The sequence below is a fragment of the Saccopteryx leptura genome, chromosome 5, assembly GCF_036850995.1.
Source record: "Saccopteryx leptura isolate mSacLep1 chromosome 5, mSacLep1_pri_phased_curated, whole genome shotgun sequence".
In the NCBI taxonomy this organism is placed as follows: domain Eukaryota; kingdom Metazoa; phylum Chordata; class Mammalia; order Chiroptera; family Emballonuridae; genus Saccopteryx; species Saccopteryx leptura.
This window is the reverse complement of record NC_089507.1, coordinates 68,431,056-68,449,699: the sequence shown is the minus strand read 5'-3', so window position 1 is coordinate 68,449,699 and position 18,644 is coordinate 68,431,056. Positions and strand designations below refer to the sequence as shown.

General features: G+C 43.3%; 1 protein-coding gene across 2 annotated transcripts in view; it reads right to left on the bottom strand.

The window, feature by feature from the left end:
- Positions 1 to 6,616, bottom strand: part of AFF1 (ALF transcription elongation factor 1) — a 210,229-nt gene extending 203,613 nt beyond the window's left edge. For both annotated transcript variants that reach the window (XM_066385023.1, XM_066385024.1), the window contains exon 1: positions 6,363 to 6,616. The gene's annotated coding sequence lies outside the window, so the exon portion shown is untranslated. The remainder of the gene's footprint in view (positions 1 to 6,362) is intronic.
- Between the last annotated feature and the right edge of the window lie 12,028 nt (positions 6,617 to 18,644).

The following is an 18,644-nucleotide window of genomic DNA, read 5'->3' as shown; positions in this document are numbered from 1 at the left end:
CAAATTGTCATCACTGGCTGAGAACAAACATGATCTGTCACCTGAGGCTGGGTATAATGTAGTCCGCATACAATTAAGGTTCTCTTAGCAACAACAAATGAATTAGGCATTTTCCTAAATAACAATGTTGGTCACATATCTTTTCATAGTAGTTAACACTCTCTGAAATTAACTTATGTTAAATAAATAAATAGGTAGATGTTAATTGTTTATATTCCCTCAATGGAATGCAAGCCTCATGTCTAGTTTTATATAGATAGGTAGATATAGACATATACCCAGAGTCTATAAGTCTATATTTAAAAATAATTGGCTGTCAACTTTCTCACAGTAGGCAGGCATTATAGGCACCACAATACAGTGAAGAGAGTCTAAGTCAGGGGTCCCCAAACTACGGCCCGCCAGCGAGCCGCATGCGGCCCCGAGGCCATTTATCTGGCCCTGCCGCATTTCCGGAAGGGCTGCCTCTTTCATTGGTGGTCAGTGAGAGGAGCACATTGACCATCTCACTAGCCAAAAGCAGGCCCATAGTTCCCCATTGAAATACTGGTCAGTTTGTTGATTTAAATTTACTTGTTCTTCATTTTAAATATTGTATTTGTTCCCGTTTTGTTTTTTTACTTTAAAATAAAATATGTGCAGTGTGCATAGGGACTTGTTCATAGTTTTTTTTATAATCTGGCCCTCCAACGGTCTGAGGGACAGTGAACTGGCCCCCTGTGTAAAAAGTTCGGGGACCCCTGGTCTAGGTTATGCTTCAGCAGCAAAGTAACCCCAAAACTGCAGTAGCTTGATAGAACAAAGAATTATTTCATGCTCATTCTTTATGTTCATTTCATATTGGTGTGTTGGGGTACAGAGGAGGGTAGGGAGCTTTTCTTCACTTTGAGAAACACAAGCTGTTGGAAGTTTCTATCTAGAAATGTGGCTTCAGGGTTTACTGTAACAAGAAATACTTGGAGGGTCTCATAAAAGTCACTTAAATGCCTCAGCCCAGAAATACACATTACTCCTATAGACAGCCCACTGGACAGAATTAGTCACATAATTCTGTATAACCGTAAGGAGGTAGAGAAACAAGGGAGAGCACATGAATATTAGTAGTTAAATGTTGCTGCCTCACTAGCCATGGGCTGGTAAAATATTGTATGATGTATTGTCCCCATTTTAGAATTTAGACCCATTAAAGAAACTCAAAGTTAGGGATACTAAGTAAATCAATTATTTCATCTTATAAGGCAATACTTACCATTTAAAAACATATTGTTTTTCCTTCAGGACTAATAATGGGAAATATTTATATAGCACTTATGCTCTGCCCAAAGTACTTGCCAAATCTTGGTACCTTTAATCTACCCAATGACCCAATAAGGGAGATACTACTACATTGTTAACCCCATTTTATCATGAGAGGCAATCCTCCTTGGGGCTATGGCATTTCTGCACATTGTACCAGAAGCACCAAATGCCATTGTTCCAGACAATCTTGAAGGATGCTTGTACAGAGAAGAGCCTTGGAAAATAGAGACAGTGTAATCTTTTAGAGCAAAGGGCAACATGTTTACTATCTGGTATCATCAAGATAACATGTTCCTCCAGAGCAAAGGGCAGACATGCTTATTGCCCATTATAAAAGATTAGGATTTCCGAAACTCAGGATTCCTGTCCTGTAATGCACCTGACTCTCTCCACATCTCCCTTTGGAAACTGGGGCTTAGGAAGCCAGTGTAAGAAAATGTTGACAGTCTGGCTAAAGCTATTAAGAGTAATATAGTCTTTCCCCCGAGTCCACGAAACTGTGGCAGGTTCACTGAATCTACAAGATTAAAGGAAATGGTATGGGTATATCCTGATTCAACAGGACTGTGAATTGATTTTTCATACCTTGAATAACAGATTTCAAGCACTAAGGAAGATGGTTCATAAGCCCTTGCATTTAATTTTTAGAAAAATAAGGATCTTTATCTGGTGCAAAAAACACCACATATCTGTTTACTAAGTCTGCATAATATTTTCCTTTGGAGTCACAAATACATGTCCAGAATACTAAATGAAAATACCCGCTTTTTCATTCCCATAATGATCAGAAAGAATTACTTAGCCAAAGAGAAACACTATTTATATTTGAGAATCAAGCTGTAATTCTTGAAAAACAGGAAACCACATATCAACACAGCCAACACAGTGTACCATAGTAGAAAGGGCACCAGGCTTTGAGTCACAGAGTCAAGTCACTTCTTCAACACAACTTCCTGATTTTCAAATGGAAATTGAACTCCAATTTCAGAATTACAATTAGGCTTAAATGCTATGTCACAGGAAAGCCATTGGTAAACAGCTTTGGTACTATATGAATATAAACTCCACCTGTATGGGCTCTTTCTCTTTTCAGATCATGGTGTTATCACAGTTTTTCCAATGCATAGAGTACTGTCTGGCACACAGAAGATGCTCAATAGTTATAAGGTATTAGGAATAAATATGAAGTATTATATTAACAATGTAATTGATTCCTCTGGGCTCCATGTTTGACAATAATCTCAGTTTTTTAACAGGAAAAAAGTTGCTTTAACAAGAAATCCTTAGTCATGTTTAAAATAGGCCAGATAATTTAAGAAAATCAGCTGATTTTCCTCCCCTGGAGAACACTAGTGAAGGAGTTCTGTCCTAAGGATAAGACAGAAAAGGCTGTTAGCAACCATGATGGCCTTAGGGCCTCTATAACAAACTGTTAATCTATAACAAACTGTTATGCACATATACATGGTCAGGAATAAAGGATGTGTACCTACAAAGAACTACATATTTTACGATTACTTCTGCACTGTGGTAGAATTTTAATAAATAGATTACAGAGTTTATATAATCTATTTTAATAAAATCTGAGATTCAATTCCACAGATATTAAATAAGCTATAACTGTGTACAAAAGAGATTGTTAAAGGCCCTGGCCGGTTGGCTCAGCGGCAGAGCGTCGGCCTGGCGTGCGGGGGACCCGGGTTTGATTCCCGGCCAGGGCACACAGAAGCGCCCATTTGCTTCTCCACCCCTCCCCTCCTTCCTCTCTGTCTCTCTCTTCCCCTCCCGCAGTCAAGGCTCCATTGGAGCAAAGATGGCCCGGGCGCTGGGGATGGCTCCTTGGCCTCTGCCCCAGGCGCTAAAGTGGCTCTGGTCTCGGCAGAGCATCGCCCCCTGGTGGGCAGAGCGTGCCCCTGGTGGGCGTGCCGGGTGGATCCCGGTCAGGCGCATGCGGGAGTCTGTCTGACTGTCTCTCCCCATTTCCAGCTTTAGAAAAATACAAAAAAAAAAAAAAAAAGGGAGATTGTTAAAAAAACAAAACACCCCACTGCCAATTATATATCATTTGGGAACAGAAATCATTGTTGAATTTATAATTTAATGAGGGAAACAAAATTTATTTACAAAGCTTTGCATATTTATGGTAAATGGGGTTCCTTAATTTGAATTCACTCCAACATACTTTCTCAATCTGCTGGAAAACTAGTTAACGGTCTCGAGTCTTGAAATAGGGGAACTTTGGGCTTTTAGCTTCAACAGACATATCTAAGATAAGTTAGCAAACGAATTCAAGTTGAAGGACAATTTCAGTATAGGGCTTTAACAGTAAGGTGCATATCCTTGTTACGTTGCCACACTTTAAGAAACATCTGCAGGTATACTGTTCCCTGTGTATGATCCAAATATTTATATGTAAATTAACTCTACCTTTAAAAAAAGTGAAAATATAAGTCCATCTCAAGATTTGGAACAATCAACCAACTTTGGAGAGGATTATGCAAATTTTTTATGAAAGAGTACAAATTACCACATTGCTCTGAAATTTCTTTCATTTCTTATAACATATTGTAAACAAGTTGTTAGCCATCTTTTCAGCTCCCAAGGCAATATGTAGTGCTTTGCAGCAGTCAATAGTAAAGTAACCACTCACTACAAAATTCAGTTAAACCAGATAGGAAACTGGAGAGACAGCCAGACTTGGTGTAGTCTACTTACTGTTTTATAAGCCCAGTGAAACAGTGACTTCTGGTGGCAAAAATGCATGCCTATTCTACATCTGGTAGAAAAACAACAACAACAATGTTTAAATTCACATGGGCATTATTCATGCCATAAATTCTCTGTCTCTGGATGATTTCTGAATTCTAACTTAACACACTCTAATTCTTTGAAATTATATTTGTATAAAGTTAGGAGTTAAGCAAATGCCAAAGACACTACAGAAATTCGATTGTTACAGTAAAGGAATAGGCATTTAAACTCTGGTATGTAACAGTTCATTTGCTTCTCCAAGTGGAAAGAAAAGAATTCACAGTAATATACCTGCAAGTCTCACATCTCCAGCCTCATCAGCTCTGTAAGTTATATTTGGGAGGGGAATAAAAGGGGGATCCCCAATCTCTAAACTCTTTTTTTTTTTTCAAAGTCTTGTGTCTCACTCTTTAATACTTTCTTTGCCTTAAAGTGACCAAATCTGTCCCAAATCCTTTCCTTGATTATTCTAAATTAGTTGAATTCAAACTGGTTTTCCAAGTATCAAGTAGTAGTTATCCATTCTCTTGCTTTCTCTCCTAGTCTCCTTTCATTCTCTAAGGTCATGTATCCCTTAGTTTTCTCTCTTCCTTTTCTGCATATTTATCCTCAAATACAATACTTTCTGACACTGGCAAAAGACACCTTTAAATTACGGTAGGCAAACGATCCAGAATTTTCAACTCTCCTGTGAATTTATTTCCAGAATATCCACTCAAGGAATCCTTTCCACTCAAGATGAAAGGCAAGCTAAGGAAATGCATTAGACAGAGGAAGTAAACACTGAAACAGGGCCATGCCTAGGTATTCTTAAGCCTCTTAGCAGAACTAGACTCCCGGGTCCAAAGGTCTTTTTCTTTTTTTGCCTTCTATCCCCACTCAGGAGTCTGACACCACATAGGTCTGGGAGAGGCATCCACTGCTGCCTACCTTGTACGAGCTCTGCAGAACCTTGTTCTGAGATAACCTTGCCCAAGCAAAATCCCCACACTCTTAGGCAGCTTTCTCGCCTGTTTCTGTGCCTCGATTATTGAAACGTCCCAGGGAACACTGACACGGTCTTCGCCTTAATTTAAAGGTTCACTTTGAAGGTTTAAATTCCGTCTGGCTCCTCGATGGTATATCCGATCTCCCGCATCCCGCTTCCAACGTGCACCAAGAGGGTCAAAATTACCCCATCCTACCCTTAAAATACTAAACAAAACTTTGTCTGGTAGGCCCTCCGCACCCTCCACCCCTAAGAGAGCCAGGCGTCAGAAATTTTCGGATACACCTCCACCTCCAAAGCCAAGGGCCATCCAGGGACGATTTGCATAACAATATAGGGGTGCGGAAACTCCTAGAAGACAGAGTAGGTAAGTATCAAGACCCTCAAAGGACCCTCGCAATTCTTTACAGGTATTATTTATTCATTTTTAGAGAGCGAAGAGTGAGGGAGAAAGAGAGAGAGAAGGGGGGAGGAGCAGGAAGCATCAACTCCCATATGTGCCTTGACCAGGCAAGCCCGGGGTTTCGAACCCACGACCTACGCGTTCCAGGTCGACGTTTTATACACCGCGTCACCACTGATCAGGCCGCAACTTCTTTACCATTACATTAGGGAAATTGCGATTTACGTATTTATACGACCCTCCAATGCTTCTCCCTTTTAGTTTGCCCATCCCGGGGCCCGCAAAGTCGGAAGGCTCGCATGCTGCAGTCACAGAGGACCCGACACCGGAGAAGAAAATTATCAGGAGAAACTAGCCAGGCCCAGGCTCGGCAGACACCGCCCCAGGAGCACGTCTCCGAGGTGCCTCCAACTTTCCCCTTCCCTCTCTAGAAGCTGCGGACCACCGGCACGCGCCTCCCTCTCCATCACCATCGGCTGGGACTGGAGGGGGTGACAATTCCGGGAATAGAGGCGCTCGGGATGGAGGGGAGGAGAGCCCGGCTTTAACCCCCGAGAAACTTCTGGGACTCTTCTATTACGCAACCCTGGGACCAGGTTCAAACAACCGAACATCTTCCCGCTGGACGCGGGGCGCGCGGGGAGACGTCTGATCTGGGGAGCCAGAAACGGGGGAGAAGGACGGGTCTCCTCCTGCGGCCCCCTCCCCGGTTTGCCTAGACGGTACCTGCCGTGCATCAGCACACAAGGGCGGTGCGAGCTCCGCGGCTCCGGAGGTTCCCACCGGAAAAGTGGGAAGGCCAGCGACTTGAGTCAGCGCGCTGGAAGCTGGCAGGGGAGAGAGCCCGGGCTTCCCAGAAGTCAGCGGCGGCAGTCGGGGTCAGGCTGACCCCCAGCCCGGGGGCCGCAAGCTCCGCTTTACCTTCCAGACTTGGCGTCCTTCAGCCTCGGGGTCGGGTGCTCTCGCCGCTTCCGCCCTCCCTTGACCTGTTGCGGTGGGGAAGGGGCGCGGGGGCGAAGAGCTCAGGGCAGCCGGGCGTCCGGGGCGGGCGGCGGCTTGCACCGAACGCCACTCCGGGGAATGCAGCTCCGCTCCCGACGCGCGCAGGCGGCGGCCCAGGGCGCAGGGGTCGCGCGCCGGTCCGCCCCAGGTTCGCAGGCTCCACGCGCCCTTCGTCTCGGAGCGCCCCGGAGGTGAGGCCACGCCCTCCTCCCGAAGCCACGCCCCTCCCAGCTGCGCTGTCCCACTCCGCCCGGCCCACGCCCTCTAGCTGGCGCCACCCAAATGGCGAGGAACACCGCGGCCCTCCGCGGGAGACCCGTGGGAGGTGGAAGGGGAAGCAGCGGCTCAGGATGGAATACTGCAGTGACAGCACCCGCAGCGTGGGTGAGCCTGCCCCGGGCTCGTATGGCTCACAAAAACCCTTTCGCTCGAGATTAAGCTCAGGGTCAAGTTCTAACTAAAAGTGTCAAGGAGCATTTTTGCAACCTCATATACAATTGAAACAGAATCTGTGCCCTTTAAAGGAGCTAACTAACATCTGGGGAGCGTTTTAAACTTTGTAAGGGCATTTTCACACACAGGCTTGTCTCATCTTCATAACAACCTTATTACATGTAAATTATTGTTGCCGTTACCCAATGTCACAAGCTACAAAGTGGAATGGGAAACCAGGTCTCCTGAATCCAGCCTCCATGTTCTTGCTCTTCACTAGTCCAAGCCCGGAAAACTCGAATAGATGTAGGGGCGTTGGCAAAAAGACCCAAATGAAGAAGGGAAAGGTAACAACAGTCTGGTTAAGTTGCTACCCAATCCCTTCTGTGAACGTACTAAGAAAAGCATCATGCTGTCTGCTTTGCATCATGTCACCTTCCTCCCCTGAAAGTGATGAGAAAGATTACATCAAATGGCCCAGATGGGTATTTTCCAATAGCTAATGCAGCAATTTTCAAACTTTTTCATTTCATGGCACACATAAATTAATTTCTAAAATTCAGCAGCACACTAAAAGATATATTTTCGCCAGAAAAAAAAAAAGAGATATAATTTTGATTCATTCACACCAGATGGCTACTGTGTTGGCTATTGTCATTTGTTTTTATCTGGCAATCTAAGGGAGAAGAAGTCAGTCCCCCCCCCCCCCCCGACTAAATAGTCAGGGATTGCATGTTTTAAAAATTTGTGCGGCACACTGGTTAAAAATCGTTGAATTAATGATTTTTAAATGAGTGAAATTATTTGAATGAAGAAAGTCATCTTTCTCAGATGTAATATAATGTAAATATAAAATACCCCCCTTTGCCCTCTGTTTTCAAACACACACACACACACTCACTAACGCACACATGCACACGTGTCACTGTTGCTTTGCCCATCATGCCTTCTTCATTGTCCACATAAACAGTGATTTACTGAAAACCTATTCAATACATATTTGCATTTTCAAATTGAACCCTTAGCTACTTGATTTAATTTCCCAGGAACTATTTTCCAAAATATAATTCTTCTCCCTTCTCCTGATGTTCCCATGATGACGTTGATTTAATTTACCTGAACAGCTAAAATATTTAGGGTGTCCTTGATAAAATTCTGTGTCACTCCAGAGAAAGCTTTGGCGGTCATCTCTGAGCAGGGTGGGAAAGGACTCATCTCTGATAGATGGGTATTTGTGCAACTTCTTAAAGGTTTCTAATAGAGATTGAGATCTAGTCTAATCATAACAAGTTATTTTAACATTTTGTTATATAACTAATATATTTCCTTGTAAAATATATATAAGTATAGTAATAATAAAAAATATATATAAGTATAGTAATAATAATAATCTGTGGGTTTTTATCTCTCCTATTTAAAACTTCTTCTTTTATTGTGTTCCTTTTTATTATCCCATAATGCCTCCTAATACCTTCAAACTACAGTCAACTTAGTAAATGATGTTGACAGTGCAGGTTTAATAATTTTATTGTCCTTATTTTGAAGCTGAGGAATGTTATTTTGCAAAAACTTTTTGTTGAAGATAATGTAGTTTTGGTTTAGAGAGTAGTTCATTCCATTTATATGAATATTCTTTAAAGCAGTGTGCTAGGTGAGGGGTCATATCAATGACAAAGAGCTCCAGTTTTCATGAGATTGCAGTGCTTAGCAGAAACAAGCCAGAAAATAACCAATTCCAATGCACACTTCTATTAATTTCCAGAAAGGTAGTACGTTATTGAAAAACTGAAATCAAAATTAATTTTTTCATAATAAACAAAGAAAAAGCAGGATAGTCATTATGGTGAGGTTTGTTTTGTTTTGTTTTTTGTTTGTTTGCTTTTGTATGTTTCCGAAGTTAGAAGCAGGGAGGCAGTCAGACAGACTCCTGCATGCAGGGACTGGGATCCACCTGGCATGCCCACCTGGGGGTGATGCTCCGCCCATCTGGGGAGTTGCTCCCTTGTGTCTGGAGCCATTCTAGCACCTGAGGCAGAGGACATGGAGCTGTCCTCAGCGCCCAGACCAACTTTGCTCCAATGGAGCCTTGGTGGTATGAGGGGAAGAGAGAGACAGAGAGAAAGGAGAGGGGGGAGGGGGGAGAAACAGATGGGTGCTTCTCCTGTGTGCCCTGAGTGGGAATTGAACCCTGGACTTCCACACACTGGGCTGACACTCTACCACTGAGCCAACCAGCCACGGCCTATGGTGAGTTTTTTTGTTTTGTTTTGTTTTGTTTTTATTCATTTTAGAGAGGAGAGAGAGAGTGAGAGACAGAGAGAGAGAGAGGAGAGAGAGACAGAGGGGAGGAGCTGGAAGCATCAACTCCCATATGTGCCTTGACCAGGCAAGCCCAGGGTTTCGAATCGGCGACCTCAGCATTTCCAGGTCGACGCTTTATCCACTGCGCCACCACAGGTCAGACCTATGGTGAGTTTTTAAATTGGCTTTCTGTGTCTTCTCCAGATCACATTATATCAATGGTTAATAAGCAGGCTATTTTCTATCTAATTTTTAAAAAATAATGATAAAACTATGCATTAGAGATGCAAATATTTAGATTTTCAGTTACACTTTCCTCTATCTTTATATAGGAATTCTATTAAATTTTTAGCTCACTTAGTACAATTCTAGCACCTTTTTTTTTTTTTTTTTTTTTTTTTAGTGAGAGAGAGAGAAAGAGAGAGACAGACAAAGAGGAAGGGAGAGAGATGAAAAGCATCAATTCTTTGTTGCGGCATCTTAGTTGTTCACTGATTGCTTTCTCATATGTGCCTTGACCGAGGTGCTACAGCACAGTGAGTGGCCTCTTGCTCAAGCAAGCAAACTTGAGCTCAAGCTAGTGACCATGGGGTCATATCTATGATCCCACGCTCAAGCCAGCGACCCCGTGCTCAAGCCAGATGAGCAACCTTGGGATTCTGAACCTGGGTCCTCAGCATCCTGGGCTGATGCTCCAACCACAGCTCCACCGCCTGGTCAGGCTGCAATTCTAGCACTTTCTTAATCTTGACAATCTAGTCACGTATGTTTCCGGATTATTTTTCTGCTAAGAAGAAGCAGATCTCTGAAATCAGTGATTTTTTTTTAAAGAGAACTGAAAAAAAAGTTTCCTTTTTTAATACAATAATGGTATTTCTTTTTTTATATAATTTTTTTTTTCATTTTTCCGAAGCTGGAAATGGGGAGGCAGTCAGACTCCCGCATGCGCCAAACCGGGATCCACCCAGCATGCCCACCAGGGGGCGATGTTCTGCCCCTCTGGGGCGTCGCTCTGTTGCATCCAGAGCCACTCTAGCGCCTGAGGCAGAGGCCACAGAGCCATCCCCAGTGCCCGGGCCATCTTTGCTCCAATGGAGCCTCGGCTGCGGGAGGGGAAGAGAGAGACAGAGAGGAAGGAGAGAGGGAGGGGTGGAGAAGCAGATGGGCGCTTCTCCTGTGTGCCCTGGCCGGGAATCAAACCTGGGACTCCTGCACGCCAGGCCGATGCTCTACCGCTGAGCTAACCGGCCAGGGCCAATAATGGTATTTCTTTTTAACTGCCTTTTCACGTGAGGACTCCTGGGATCTTACCTGACAATTTTCAGCCATGATTTTACTTAAAAGTTTTGACTTTGAGTGGTTAACACACAATGCAGTATACAAGTGATTTATTATAGAATTGTACACTGAAACCTATATAATTTTATTAACCAATGTCACTCCAGTAAGTTTAATTTTTAAAAACTTGAAGAGAAACAAGTGAACCTCCTGGGACTCACAGAACCTAATGGGCTTTCTTCTCAGAGCACCTGTAAAAGGGAAACGCAACATTAAGATCTAGACTGATGGGGACTTGGAGGAGGTGAACACACAACACATTGTACTGTGATGTATTGCAGATTTTGGCACCTGAAACCTGTATAATTGTTTTAACCAATATTACTCTAATAAAATTCAATTAACAACAACAAAAAAAGACTGATGGGGAATATGTTGGCATCACAACATGAATGACTGTTTGCTTGGCCAGCCTGAAGTCCTAAACTCTATAGTTAGCAAGACTGGAGCATTTTAATTTTTTTTTTTTTTTTTTTTTGTATTTTTCTGAAGCTGGAAACGGGGAGAGACAGTCAGACAGACTCCCGCATGCGCCCGACCGGGATCCACCCGGCACGCCCACCAGGGGCGACCAGAGCCACTCCAGCGCCTGGGGCAGAGGCCAAGGAGCCATCCCCAGCGCCCGGGCCTCGGCTGCGGGAGGGGAAGAGAGAGACAGAGAGGAAGGAGGGGGGGTGGAGAAGCAAATGGGCGCTTCTCCTATGTGCCCTGGCTGGGAATCGAACCCAGGTCCCCCGCACGCCAGGCCGATGTTCTACCGCTGAGCCAACCAGCCAGGGCCAAGACTGGAGCATTTTAAACCAGCAGTTAAAATTAGGCTGTTCCAGCCCTGGTCAGATAGCTTGGCTGATTAAAGCATCATCCTAAAGTGCAGAGGTTGCAGGTTTGATCTCCAGTCAGAGCACATACAGGAACAGATCGATGTTCCTGTCTCACTCTCTCTCTATCCCCTTCCTCCTTCTTCTCTCTAAAATCAATAAGTAAAAATTTTAAAAAATATATTATGCTACTCCAAAATGACTGCATGTGTATTTCAAAGGAATCAGTTTCTTCACAGTGTAAATAAATCTTAACTGAGAACTGAACATACCTTGTGAAAGAAAACAGCTGACCCAGAGTTGGGGCAAGGTGGTGTAGGTGAGCAGAGGAGGAAGAAGGAGTCTAAACTAGGTAAAGGGAACTGGAGGAAGAGCCAGTTCTCAAAAAATAACACAAACAAGAAGGGGAGTAGAACCTCAGGGCAAAGATTATGAGGGGCAGTAATAAGAAATAAAACAGGAAAGGTCAACTGGAAACTGATGGTGAAGGGCCGTACATGCCGACCCGGGGAGTTTTCCGTTCATTCTAAGTGCCGCAGGTAGGAGATTGATTTGCTCGGGTTGCGTTTTAGAAAGACGACTGTGGCTACCTTAAGGAAATAAATAGAAGACAGCCAGGCTGCAGCAGTCCTAATCCCCAAGGCCATGGCAGAAACTGTGCTGAGAGCTGGCATCAATTGAAGTCAGATACAGAAATTTCTAGCTTCGTTTCTCTACCTGGGAGACAGATATCCAAAATAAACCTGCTGTCTTTTGCTGTTAGAAGAACTAGGTGCACTTTGATTCTATTTAAAATAACTTATTATTTTTATCATGAACAGTTTGCAGAAAACATGGTTGTGACCTGACATCATTTTTCTAAGTTCAATATGAGTTTCATAGTGTGAGTTTTTTACTCATTGCTACTACACAGTACTTCGCAATCCCAGCGGGGATTATAAATGTTTTATAGTCATGTTATAGTACTGTCAAGCTGATTTCATATTTAAAGCAGTACTTTGGAAAATCCCAATGAATCTGAAGAAAAAAAAAGCACAACATTCACATTTTTCTCTAAAAATAATAATAAATGTAGGGGTTTAAATGAATTTCTACAACTTACTAGACATTTCACATACATAATTTTATTTAATCACCTTGAAAATGTGCATATCGAGCCCTGGCTGAATAACTTGGTTGGTTAGAGCATCATCCTGAAGCACAGAGATTACTGGTTTGATCCCCGATCAGGGCACATACAGGAACAGATCTATGTTCCTGTCTCTCTCTCTCTCTCTCTCTTCCTCTCTCACTAAAATCAATCAGTAAAAAAATTTAAAAATCAAGAAACATTTAAAAAATCAAAAATGTACATATCAATAGCTTATGTATAAAGAAAAATTAAGCTCAGAGAGATCATTCATCTGGATCATGATTCTATAGCTAGTAAATAGAGGGGCAGTATTTGAACTCAGCTCTTCCCTGGCATCATGCTCTTACCACTATACACAGAATTAGATTAGTATAATTATCCCAACTAATGCCCATTACAGTTAAATCCACATCAGCAGGCCCAAGGGAGTTGGCAATAGGTTTTCATTCTGACAGTTAATCTGGAGGGTTAAAGAAGAAGCAGGTAATAAAAGTTGAGCGATTATGGGAAAACCAAATAGGTGGGAAATGGAAAAGGGAAAAAAGGAACAAGAAGAGCCAGAATACAAGAGCTAAGTTACGGTGTCCCAACGGGAACAGGGTTGGTGTGAGGGCACCCTAAAGACTAAGGTACAACTTCAAGACCTCAAGACGGTGATTCTCTTCAACCCGTATCTCTTCTAAGTTTCAAGTATCACCCTCATTTGTTTGCAGAAAATTTTCACATGGTTATTCCATAAGCAAAAGAAACTCAGCATATCCAGTATGAAACTCATAGTTTTTCACTCTGTTCACCCATTTCCATAACACACCAATTCTTCCTATTTAATTTTCAACTTTTTAATGGTACCATTACAGACCCAGGATTCAGACTCAAATGCCCATTACTTACCAAGTCATATTTAACTCTCTTTTTAAATATTTCCCTCCACTACAAGTTCCCTTCCTATTTTTGTTTTATTTCTTTATTCTTTCATTGAATAACTACTATGTGTCAGGTACTAATTCTTCTCCATTCTGAGGACATAAGAACAAATAAGAGACTGGCCTTGTCCTTGGAGAGTCTGCATCGGGAAGGTTCCCAAGATTCCCATTTCTGATGTGTATTTATTTAATTACCTCTCCTCAGTGTGGGTGAGCCTGACTTAATCCGTGAATACTTTTTTTTTTTTTTAAGGATCTAGGGTCCAAAGAAGGTGAAGTCAGAGCGATCTGAAGCTACAACAGATGCTCTTTTAATGACCTTGAAAAAACAAATGATCACATTGTGGAGAGGGCCCTTTAACAAAGACCTGAGGGTGGCTCTAGGAACTGAGTGATTTTTGGCTACTAGATATTTTTAAAAAAATAGGACCCTCAGTCATACAACTGCAAGGAAATGAATTCTGCAAGGGAACTTGGAAGTGGATCTTTCCCTAGTCAAACCTCAGATGCGGATACAGCTGGCCGGCACCTTGATTTCAGCCTGGTGGGATCCTGCGTGCAGGACCCAGTTAAAGGGTGCTGGTCATCTGACTTACAGAAACTGTGAAGTGACACATGGGTGTTGTTTTAGACTGCTGGATTTGTGGAAATTTGTTATGCAGCAGTAGAAAACTAATAAGAAAAGAATACTGTAAATAGATCATTGTCATTGAGTCTGGTTCGTGCTGTGACAGAGGTGTGCATAGGTTGCTATCAGAGCACACATTGGGGCCTCTCCCAAACATTGACAGACTCGAGGAGGGTATCCTGCTAGAAGTGGAACCTAATATGAATCATAAATGAAAAGAGAGACTTGGAGGAAATGTGTGTGATCGGGGAGGATGTAACGCTGTGTGGGCAGAGAGAGCGTACTCTGCAAAAGTCCCAAGCGATAGAGTTCATGGTGAACTTTACAAACTAGAAATACTTCAATATGTCTGAAATTATGGGAAGAATAGTAAAAGATGAAGATAGAGATGTAAGAAAGGGTAAGAAAAAGTAAGAAAAAAATAATACTACTATTTCCTCACTGTATACTGTGTAGTAGCCTGGTGGGTAATCTCAACTGAGGTGTTCACATAAACCCAAGCAATAGATCCATGTGTGCTGGTTAGTTGCTTGTTTGCCTCAAATCCAATCCCTGCTGTGAATCACACGGGTTCATTCTCGCCAAGCTTCTTTCACAGGCTTCTTTGCTGGGAAACGGGCTCTGGCTGGGTCTGGGCAATGGATGGCATTGGGCGGAGAGTGGGTACCAGGGAAAGAGAAAACACCAGGGTGTTTCTCTTCTCTCTCTGCTCTGGGCAAAGGCTCTGACCCAGTGTCTGCACCTCCATCTGGGCCCTAGATCCTAGAGGTCCCAACTGGTGGCTCTGCCTCCCGGGCCCTGGTAACACTGTCTCTCCTTAGTCCCACCCTTGGGGGTGGCTGTTGCTTCTACCATTGTTTAATCCCTGGGCAGCTTTACCTTCCCCTGTTTGGTCTTTCAGCTCTTCAGTCTGACCCTTTTCACTAGTTCCTTTATTAAATTCTCTCTATTGAATTACCTGGTATGAGTTTTATTTTCCTAATTGTATCCTCACTGAATCACCATGTTTACAGAAGAAACTGAAATTCAGGAAGACTGAGCAACTTGCCTGATATCTCACAGTTAGGATATTGTGGGTCTGAAGAAATACAGAAATGAGAAGAAGAAAAAAATCCAGATGTGTTTTAAGAGATGAGAAGTAAGGGTATCATATATTTAAGTAAAGTTTGTTATAGCCTTACAAAAAAAAAGCAAACAACTAAAACCAAAGAAAAGAGAAAGAGAAAATATATCCATTACAATGTAGAACAAAAATCCTGGGATAATATGAATACAACAAGTTTAAGAAATGAAGAGGGAGAAAAATCAAGTTATGGTTGTATCAATCAGGACCCATAAACCCCACCAATATTTTATCAAGGAAAATTTAATGTAAGAGTTATGAACTATTAAAAGGCAATTCGCTATTAAGAGAGGTAAAAGATAACTCTACAGCAGGGGTCTCAAACTCAACTCAGCATGTGGGCCGCAGAGCAAGATCACAGCCGTTCGGCCGCACTAGGTCTACAAAAGGCAACTGTTACGCAACACTTTTCTCACTGCAGTTGAAAACCAAAAAAAATCAGTACAACAAGCACAATCATACATGCAGTTTACTCAGTGTCACAAAACGACCAGAAACTGTAGTTCGCATCACAACTGCTGTTAACTAAGCTAATATCTAGCTAGGATGCTAAAGAAATGAAAAATACAAGTAGGCCCCTAGGCTTACTTAATTTTATCCAAAATATTTTTAACTTCGTGGATTAGTCTGCGGGCTGCACAAAATTGTTCGGCGGGCCGCATGCAGCCCGCGGGCCGCGAGTTTGAGACCCCTGCTCTACAGGATAGCAAATGTAAGGAGCCACTATGACTTCCTCTAAGGTTGAAGGAGACTACCCAGGGAGGGACACACTTGGGACCGACTGCACCTCCAAGGCTGAGTCAGAACCCCTCTGAGAATGTGTGGCCCAAGATGACAGGAAAGGTCGCTGGAGTGCTGCAAGCCAGAGCTGGGGGGCAGCCTGCAAGCGAGGGGTGGTCAGCTGGAAGCCACCCACCAGGCTGGTGGTGAAATTGGCTGGACAATGAGTGTCACAGGGTCTCCACAAATGTCACCACAGAAACAGGAAGATCCAGGAGGGAAAGCCACCTCCTCTTGCAGCATCCCTCCAATGCCCTCTGCTGTTAGGGCCTGACGCTGTGCCAGCTGGCGAGTGAGAATTGTTCCCAGGGGCCAGCTCCCGGTGGCTTTGGAGCTGACAAGCAATAGATTGATAACTGTCATAGTTCTCCCCAGTTTTTCTTTCCACTTAGTGCAATATCGTCAGTATTCATTCATGTTCTCTGTATACAGTTATCGAATATTCTGCCTTGAGCACAATTCCTGGTTATTCTTTCCTTTCATTGTTTTTGGGCTATTTTACAGCTCTGGACATTGTAGAAAACTAATAATGCAAAAATTTAAGTCCATAGAAATGGAAATATATTGTATCTGGTAGAGTACAATTCATTATTTCCCTGCAGTTAGATAATTTTCTATCTTTTTGTAAATTCATTCTAGCATTCCTTGCTACCTATATATATGTGTGGCTGTTTGAGTACTTTGGTCTACTTGTAACAGCTTACTAGTTTCCTTATTAATTAATGAGGTAAATCATAGCTCTCACACATATTCATTTTATATTTGTATGAGCATTATAATGTTAACCTTCAAAACCACTATATCTGAAGTCCTAGAGTAGTCAAATTCATAGAGATAGAAAATAGAACGGCAGTGGCTAGGGCCTGGGGAAGGAAGGACATGGGAGTTATTTAAAGGATTTGGAATATCAGTGCAAAAATATAAAAAAGTTCTGGAGTTGGATGGTAGTGATGGATGCACAACAATGTGAATGTACTTAATGACACTGAACTGTACACTTAAAAATGGTTAAAATGGTAAACTTGCCACCTGACATATGGTGGTGCCATAGATAAGGCATCGACCTGGAATGCTGAGGTCGCTGGTTCAAAATCCCAGGCTAGCCTGGTCAAGACACATACAGGAAGCAACTACTACGAGTTAACGCTTTTCGCTCTGCCCCCACCCCTTCACTCTCTAAAAATCAATAAATAAAACTGTTTTTAAAAATGGCAAACTTTGCCCTGGCCGGTTGGCTCAGTGGTAGAGCATCGGCCTGGCATGGAGAAGTCCCGGGTTCGATTCCCGGCCAGGGCACACAGGAGAAGCACCCATCTGCTTCTCCACCCCTCCCCCTCTCCTTCCTCTCTGTCTCTCTCTTCCCCTCCCGCAGCCGAGGCTCCATTGGAGCAAAGATGGCCCGGGCGCTGGAGATGGCTCCTTGGCCTCTGCCCCAGGCGCTAGAGTGGCTCTGGTCGCAACAGAGAGATGCCCCAGAGGGGCAGAGCATCACCCCCTGGTGGGCGTGCCGGGTGGATCCCGGTCGGGAGTCTGTCTGACTGTCTCTCTCCGTTTCTAGCTTCAGAAAAATTAAAAAAAAAAAAATGATAAACTTGTCATGCATATTATACCACAATTTTAAAAATTAAAATTAATAAATTATACTTCAACACTGGCTATATTAATTGCTTCTCAAATACAGTCGCAATTCTCCTAAAATATCTTATTACCTCAAGACTAAAGACTAAATTGTAAAGTTAACTTCCACCATCTGGAATATGAAATAATAATAGGAGAAAGATGAGGGTTAATATTTAAAAATAAACACAAGCAAAGAGAAAATAAAGCTACAATAGTCCTTGTTTTTGTCACTGGTCATGAGGCCACAGTTGATATTCACAACCCCCTCTGTCCACTCCCCATTTAATATTTCTTTTGCTCTCAGCTAGAAGCTCAGCTGGTCAGTTCCCTAGGGGAGTAACCTTCATTTTTTTCTTTCTTTCTTTTTTTCTTTTTTTGTATTTTTCTGAAGCTGGAGACGGCGATAGTCAGACAGACTCCCACATGCGCCCGAACGGGATCCACCCGGCACGCCCACCAGGGGGTGACGCTCTGCCCACCAGGGGGCGATGCTCTGCCCCTCCGGGGCGTCGCTCTGCCGAGACCAGAGCCACTCCAGCGCCTGGGGCAGAGGCCAAGGAACCATCCCCAGCGCCCGGGCCATCTTTGCTCCAATGGAGCCTCACTGCGGGAGGGGAAGAGAGAGACAGAGAGGAAGGAGAGGGGGAGGGGTGGAGAAGCAGATGGGCGCTTCTCCTGTGTGCCCTGGCCGGGAATCGAACCCGGGACTTCTGCACGCCAGGCCGACGCTCTACCACTGAGCCAACCGGCCAGGGTCAACCTTCATTCTTGAAGCATCTGAATCCTTGATATTACTGCTTTTCTTTGGTTAGTTTTCTTTTACTTTTAATTTTTATTAATCTTTAATTTATTGGGTTTACATGGATTCAAGTGTCCCACTGAATATAACTCCCTCACCCCCCACCTGTGTCCCTTTTTTATACCTCTTTTGCCCCCCTTCAGTTTTCTAATAATACTTACTATTGGGCATGGAAATTCTAAGAGATGTCCCAGGAAATGTCCTGGATTCCAGATACAGTACTGTTTGCAGTCATGTATTAGCAGCAGCCTCAGTTCCCCCTTGGTAATTGGGATCAAACATGCCAGCAGTAGAGAAAGCCCTTTTA